Consider the following 8,559-nt stretch of genomic DNA (forward strand, 5'->3'; position numbering starts at 1 on the left):
TGAGAATTTCCTCTTTGATCAAGAAGTCCTTAAGGCAAAGCACTATGTCTCTTGGTGGTTTCTCAGGCGGAGGGGGAGGGCGTAGGGCCCTATGAATCCTGTCACAGGAAAAGGCTGACAACAGGGAGTCTGGCAAGAGAGATTGAAATATCTTCTGTACAGTGGGTTGTAGATCAGTGACCGATTCCGGCACAACGCGCACCCTAAGATTGTTGTGACGGTGCCTGTTGTCGAGGTCCTCAATGTGGGCTTGGAGTTGCAGGACCGTTTCAGACAGGGACTCATGCTCCTTTCTGAGATCAGAATACACTAAGGAGAGCTTGTCATGTTTAGTCTCCAGCAAATCAGTTCTACTGCCTAATGCTGCAATCTCAAGGGACAGTGTGCTTGTAGATTTGTGAAGCTCTGATTGAAATTTCTGGGCGATCTTATCATACATTAAAGTAAGACTCTCATCCAGATCAGCCTTAGTAAGTTGTAACGTGTACTCACTGTCTCCCTGGGAGTGTGGTGGTGAGGAGGCTGCTGTGGGAGAATGTGCCTGTGACTGTGTCTTCCGGGAGCCATCTTGGGCCTGCATGTTTTTCTCCTTCTCTCTCAGCAGATAGGTCGTTAGTGATCTTTGGGCCGGTTTTCCACGGCGATTTTTAGGTCCCGTCATGCGCTGAGTGTTCCGCCGGGGGTGCGGGAATGAATTAGGTAGAAAACCTGTGTTGATCGCCCCGGGGAAGTGCCGCTAGTCTCCGCGGCTCACGGAGCTCTCAGCCCTTGCTTCCTCCTCGGTTCGCGCCGCGCATGCGCCCCTTGATTCCTCTTTTAATATAGCTGGGATCTCTGGTTTTTCTAATCTTCAAATTTTCCAAGTCGCGTGTCACCATCCGATTAAAAGCTTCAACATGTTCATTGTTTGCAACTGGTGGATTAAACAAAGATTTGTTTCTGAGTTGACTGTGTATAATCCTTCCAGGTGTATTTACTGCGTCATATCTCACACTCGGAGCCTGATTCATCATATATTTTTGTATATTTAATTTTCTTTTGAACTTCTGTATGTCTACATACGTTTCAAATTTGTTCAGATTACGCTTGGGGGCATATTTCAATCCCTTATCTAGGGTCAATAATTCAGTTTTTGTTAGTTTAATTCCGTTTAAGTTATAAATACCTTCCCCAATCACTCTCTTTTTCTTTTGCGTTTTGCGTCCTCCTCTACATCCCCTCTTTGGTTTGGGCTTCTTGCATTGGTTTTCTGTTCGTATCTTGGTGGAGTTCTCTCGCTTCTGCGATAATCCAAAAAAGACCTCTCTTGATCTTGATCCCTATAATCTCTCAGGGTTTCATACCTATTATAGGTAGATACTGGGCTCCTCCTAGGATTATTCTGATAGTGGTCAGAATATTCACCCCTATCATGTTGCTGAAACCGTACATTCTGATGTTCTGTATATTCTAGTCTGCTATTATCATAGCTGTAACCATAATGATCTTGTACTCCATTTCCTTGGTATCCTGTTTGATGATTTGAATGATTGTGTGATCTTTGATTGTTTCTGTTCCCAATGTTTTTCCAGTATGGCTGTCTTGGTGATTTATTCTTATTTTTATTTTTCCAAATAAACTCAATATATGGAATTTATAGATCACCATAATTTATAGTGATTAAATATATGATATTAATGAAGAGGTGGGCTTCGATGCAATATATACTCTAATTATGTATTTTAATTGATAATTTTATGTCTTTTACGCATTTAATATTTAATTAGAAAAGGAATCGTGAGTATATCTAGATATAAGGGGTTTATTTCAAGCGACACATTTAGCAGGTGTAGTGTGTATTTGTAAATGAGAATAATGTATAAGAAGTACCATACAAGCATTATCTATGCATAGCTCTGGAGACAAATTGTAACCATATATCTAGCCACTAGAGGGAGTAATGTGGTATATTAAAATAATATGCGGAACAAAACAATAGTATATTTATAGTCAAATAGAGATAGTAAGATTGGTTTGTTATTGTGGATCAGTGTTATACTAGTATTTAGTGTTTTGTGAATCAAAGTTGTTTTAATATAATAAAGATAAAGCGCAGATCCAGTATGATGTTTCTCTTAAACCACCAGAGTTACTATGGCAACCGGCATGCTATAAGATGGATCCCCGCCGTCACATGGCTACCCTTGATAAAGTCACGTGACATGTGACGCAACGTGTCGGGAGGAGCCTATTGACGTCATCCATAGTGCTGTAGTGTTACTCGTGGCTCGGCGCGAGGAGGACATTGGTGGACAGCTGACTGCTCTATGCGCTTTTACAATAGATCGTTACAAGTGAGTGCATCTGCTTTATATCCAAGAGAAGAGTTAACGGCATATTGCGCAATGAATGTCTTTTTATTTTTAATTGCATGATTGGAATACATGACTGGAGATGGTTAACAGCAGATTACCGGTATAAACAGATGATCAACAGCGGATCACCAGCCTAATCAGTGAGCTGACAGAGATTGCAATTTTAATATATGCCTCAAAGGAGACATTTATTTAACCTGAACGTCTTTTGATTAATCTGTGTCCTACTCCACGTTTGTCATAATATTTATAATGCAGTAGATGGACTTGTGATTTCCAATAGATTGCTGCAAGCTATTTGTTACGATTCATTTTAAGTTTTCAGAGCACATCATTATTTTTTATAGCACATTGGAAGTAGAGTATTTAGCGCACTTTTTATTTATTTATATGTTTTAAATTTTAATAGTGGCATCAAAACACTGAGGAAAGGTGCAGCTTGATACAGAATATTTTATATTGGTTTTGTTTATGGAACACATGCAATATTAGCACGTAAGGGATTTTTTCCCCATGATTTAGCACATCATTTATTCTTTTAAAAAAATTCTTGAACAATCACATACAAACACAATTTCTCACAATTATTCACGCATTCACTGTCAAAATCCATAAAACGCTTTAGTTTTATCACTCTATAATTGCACATTTTTTTCAAAAATATTTTTTATTTTCAAAAATTATTTTCTTTTTTCAAAAATGATTTTTTTTTTCAAAAATGATTTTTTTTTTTTATTTTTTTTTTTATGAGGTGGTCATAATGTTTTGGCTGATCATGGGGTGGTCATAATATTTTGGCTGATCATGGGAGGTCATAATGTTTTGGCTGATCATGGGTTGGTCATAATGTTTTGGCTGATCATGTTGTGGTCATAATGTTTTGGCTGATCATGTTGTGGTCATAAGATTTTGGCTGATCATGGGGGGTCATAATGTTTTTGGCTGATCATGGGGGGTCATAATGTTTTGGCTGATCATGGGGTTGTCACTTCCCACTCTAGTTTTGGACATTTCACCATTCATTCCTATGGGACCAATTTTGCCGCAAAAACGATGATATTTCGTGAACCATTCGGCGAAATGTTCCACAAAGTAGTAGTACACCAATTAGGAACAATCTGCACGTTTCAGCATATTACTGTCTATGTAGTGTAAAAGCTGTGGGAGGAGTTAGGGTGGTAGATTTGGCTATAATAAGAATAATATATATGTGAGATAACAGTAAGTGGTCTTGCTATGCAAGAACACCTAATAAAATACATACATATAAATAAATGTCAAGTTTATTTTAACTTTTATCGGTGGATGTTTATGAAGACCCATATTATTTAAATTCATATCTTTTCAGCTTTTTATAACATTGAAAACTATACAATCTTGTTGACTAGGGTACCAGTCATCTATAACGTTGTGAGAATTGAAAATATGCAGTCTCCAAAATAAAGTTGATACACTTGTATACCCCAAATTGTATATTGTCAGACATTAAAAATAAAGTATGCCTTTAAAAAAAACATCCAGCAATTGGATTGCCTTTTTGCCACGAAATAAGTGATGCATGGTTGATCTTAGCTTGGAGTCCCATTTGCACTGCAAAAAGCCCCACAGACTGAATGCACTACTATAGAATTGTATAGTAAAGTTTATTTCTACCACCCAGCTTGGATTAATGCCCTGTACACAGAACCGGTTTTCCTATCGGAATAAACTCTGAAGGTTTTTCTGACGGAGTTCCTACAGAATTCCTCTCAAGCTGTCTTGCATACACACGGTCACACCAAATTCCGACCGTCCAGAACGCGGTGACGTACAGCACGTACGACGGGACTAGAAAACAGAAGTTCAATAGCCAGTAGCCAATAGCTGGAGCCAATAGCTTCCGTCTCGTACTTGCTTCAGAGCATGAGCCGTTTTTGGTACGTCGGAACAGCATACAGATGAGCGGTTTTCCCGATAGGAATTGGTTCCGTCGGAAAAATTTAGAACATGTTCTCTTTCTAAGTCCATCAGAATTTTCGACGTAAAATGTCCGATTGGGCATACACATGATCGGAATATACAATGAAAAGCTCCCGTCTGACTTTTTCTGTCGGACATTCCGCTCGTGTATACACGGCATTAGACTTCTTTTGCCATACAGGTACAAAGTATGTTAGTAGCATTGGATTCAATCACATTTCAAAGGAGTTTGTGAACAAGCAAGCTATCGCTTGTGAAACATGTCAACTGCTTGTCCTGTGTTTGTCTGATACACTTGCGACAATAAAGGTACATCAAGCAAGTTTTTTTGAAAATCAGAGTGCAACCATTTCTTCATTTTATTTGCATTGGACGGTGGTGAGCCAGGGTATGCACCTGTCATCCATCTGCACCTGAAGACTTGTCTGGAGCGGTATGTGCTCTTCTTTTGGTTCCTAAATTTCAAGGTGCCACAATCCTTGTCATGGATCCAATCAAGTTTCACAGTGGGGATGCAGTCCTTGCTGATGAATCATTTATATACAGTATCTCATAAAAGTGAGTACACCTCTCACATTTTTGTAAATCTTTTATTATATCTTTTTATGTGACAACACTGAAGAAATGACACTTTGATACGATGTAAAGTAGTGAGTGTACAGCTTGTATAACAGTGTAAATTTTCTGTCCCCTTAAAATAACTCAACACACAGCCATTCATTTCTAAACCGCTGGCAACAAAAGTGAGTATACCCCTAAGTGAAAATCTCCAAATTGTGCCCAATTAGCCATTTTCCCTCCCCAGTGTCATGTGACTCGTTAGTGTTACAAGGTCTCAGGTGTGAATGTTATTGCTCTCATTCTCTCACACTGGTCACTGGAAGTTCAACAAGGCACCTCAAGGCAAAGAACTCTCTGAGGATCTGAAAAAAAAAAAAAAAAAAAGAATTGTTGCTCTACATAAAGATGGCCTAGGCTATAAGAAGATTGGAAACACCATGAAACTGAGCTGCAGCATGGTGGCCAAGACAATACAGCCATTTAACAGGACAGGTTCCACTCAGAACAAGCTTCGCCATGGTCAACCAAAGAAGTTGAGTGCACGTGCTCAGTGTCATATCCAGAGGTTGTCTTTAGGAAATAGACTTATGAGTGCTTCCAGCATTGCTGCAGAGGTTGAAGGGGTGGGGGGGGGTCAGCCTGTCAGTGCTCAGAGCGTATGTTGCGCACTGTATTAAATTTGTCTGCATGGCTGTCATCCCAGAAGGAAGCCTCTTTTCAATGATGCACAATAAAGCCCGCAAACAGTTTGCTGAGACAAGCAAACTAAGGACATGGATTACTGGAACCATGTCTTGTGGTCTGATGATACCAAGATAAACTAATTTGGTTCAGATGGTGTCAACCAGGTGAAGAGTACAAAGACAAGTGTGTCTTGCCTACAGTCAAGTATGGTGGTGAGAGTGTCATGGTCTGGGGCTGCAAGAGTGCTGCCGCCACTGGGGAGCTACAGTTCATTGAGGAAACCATGAATGCCAACATGTACTATGACATAATGAAGCAGAGCATATCCCCTCCCTTCAGAGACTTGGTTGCAGGGCAGTATTCCAACATAACAACCCCAAACACACCTCCACGACTTCCACTGCTTTGCTAAAGAAGCTGAGGGTAAAGGTGATGGACTGGCCAAGTATGTCTCCAGACCTAAACCCTATTGAGCATCTGTGGGGCATCCTCAAACGGAAGGTGGAGGAGCGCAAGGTCACTAACATCTACCAGCTCCGTCATGTCATTATGGAGGAGTGGAAGAGGACTCCAGTGGCAACCTGTGAAGCTCTGGTGAACTCTATGCCCAAGAGGGTTAAGGCAGTGCTGGAAAATAATGGTGGCCATGCCAAAATATTGATACTTTGGGCCCAATTTGGACATTTTCAGTTAGGGGTGTACTCACTTTTGTTGCCAGCGGTTTAGACATTAATGGCTGTGTGTTGAGTTATTTTGAGGGGACAGCAATTTTACACTGGTATACAAGCTGTACACTACTTTACAGCAAGGTATAATTTCTTCAGTGTTGTCACATGAAAAGATATAATAAAATATTTGCAAAAATGTCAGGGGTGTACTCACTTTTGTGAGATACTGTATGATGCCAAATGTGCTATGTATTGGCTGTGGTATCTAATCATCATCTGATCACCAAAACTGGAACTGGTTCTATGAAATGTAAACCATATTTGCATAAAACTGTAAGCAATGATGGCTATTTATGAGTGATGCACGGCGCACTCTCAGCACAGAGACCGATTTCTCACTGAGACCCCACGGGCCCTGTACTAACGATCGGGACCCGGATCTTCCGGATTCGTGAAACCTGATTGATGTGATAGCCTCTGATTGGCTATCACAGTAATCAGTCACTGTGAAGCCTGCCCCTGTGTTTCTCTCTCTGTAAATGGAAGAAAGTGATACATTGTATCTGTCTCTTTCCTTGCAGAGGGAAAAAAGCGTGTAAAAAAATAAAAATAATAATATTAATAATAATAATAAAATAAAAAATAAATTAAAAATAGCTAAATCAAGGTTTGATCTAGGTCAGTGCCAGGGTTAGTGTTTGGGTCAAGTAAGGGTCAAAGGTCAATGTAAGGGTCAAAGGTGATGATCAGTATATTTTGGGCAGGATCTTTTTAAATCTTATTTTAAATTAGTATCATTGTGAGTAAGTGTCAGTGTGTTTCTAGGTAGGATAAAAAAACAGCAAAATGTGCACTATTGTTTTTGGGCTGTACAATGGGTACATACAACATCTAACATACACATATGTGGTATAGCTGTGATCATCCAGAGCAGCAGAATTTATTTTGGGTTCTTTGGTGGTAGATTATGGTAGTAACAAGAAATATACAGCTAAATTATTTTTTTTTACTATTTTGGGCCAGTTTTCCTATGATAATAAAAACAAAAATCAGGAGATATCCATTACTATTTACCACCAAACGAAAGCCAAATTTGTCCTGAAAAAAAAACACGGTGTAATCCACTTGAATGCACAAAGTAGTTGTAATGATATGTACAGTTTTACTAACACATGTCAAAATTTCAAAATTGTGCTTAGGCATTGAAGTGAAGTTCCACCCAAAAATGGAACTTCCGCTTTAAGTGCTGGTGACCCCCTAACATGCCACATTTGGTATGTAATTTTTTTGGGGGGGGAGTGGGTAACCAGTTTTTACAGGCATCCAGCTTCCACTTCCTGTCCCTGGCTCTGCGGCGCCGGAAGGAAGATCACCTCTCCCACCCTCCCTCCTGCAATCTTCTGGGACATGTCACAGGTCCCAGAAGCTTGCCCGGGCATTCACATCGCGCATACGCAGTGTGCGCCCATCTGTGTAGCCACAGCCCAGGGCCCACAGTTAGAATGCCGGCGCCGCGGAGAGGAGGGGTAGAGGAGCAAGGCTTCCTGTGCCCGCATCGATGGACCATGGGACAGGTGAGTGTTTGATTATTAAAAGTCAGCACCTACACTTTTTGTAGCTACTGACTTTTAAATAGGTGGAACTCCGCTTTAAGATTTGTTTTACCCTTAGGCGTGAAGGGATTAAATAATAATAACAAGATACCAACCTATTATGGTACAAAAGAGGTGGTAGAAACCAGGTAGAACCGTATTACTCACCAACCTAGAATCTGAATCATGTACACCTACCCAAAATTGCAAAGCATGCCACAGACCAGAAATTACAGTCTTTCTGGGCAAACAGTAAGGAAAAAGAAAGAAATACAGGCCTACTAAAAATACTACAGAGCAGAGGGTAATGGTAAATTAAATGGGGACAATACAATAAAAAGAGTAAATAAGAGGAAGAAAAATGGTCCATGTTCCACCAACACTTCACACTACTGAGGCAATATGAATAGCAGCATTATACAGGCAAAAGCACAAATAAATAAATAATAATAATAAAGAACGGGAATGTTTCAAGTAAAATATTAGTAATCAAATACTAAAAAGTTGGAAGTGACTCATTGATGAAACTGGGAAGATTCAAAAATCATATAAGGGTGCGCATACCTACGCACCGAATAAGCCACAGGGTTAATTATTAGAGTTGCCCAAAAAAAAGAAACAAGGAAGTAAAAGATAAAAGAAAAGAAGAGAAGAGAAGAAAAAAAGTATGAAAGTAGAGAAAAAAAATCTTTAAAAAGAAAAAAAATAAATAAGGAACAATTGTATAGAAATAAATAATAC

This window comes from Aquarana catesbeiana, linkage group LG05 (genome assembly GCF_042186555.1).
Source record: "Aquarana catesbeiana isolate 2022-GZ linkage group LG05, ASM4218655v1, whole genome shotgun sequence".
Lineage (NCBI taxonomy): Eukaryota > Metazoa > Chordata > Amphibia > Anura > Ranidae > Aquarana > Aquarana catesbeiana.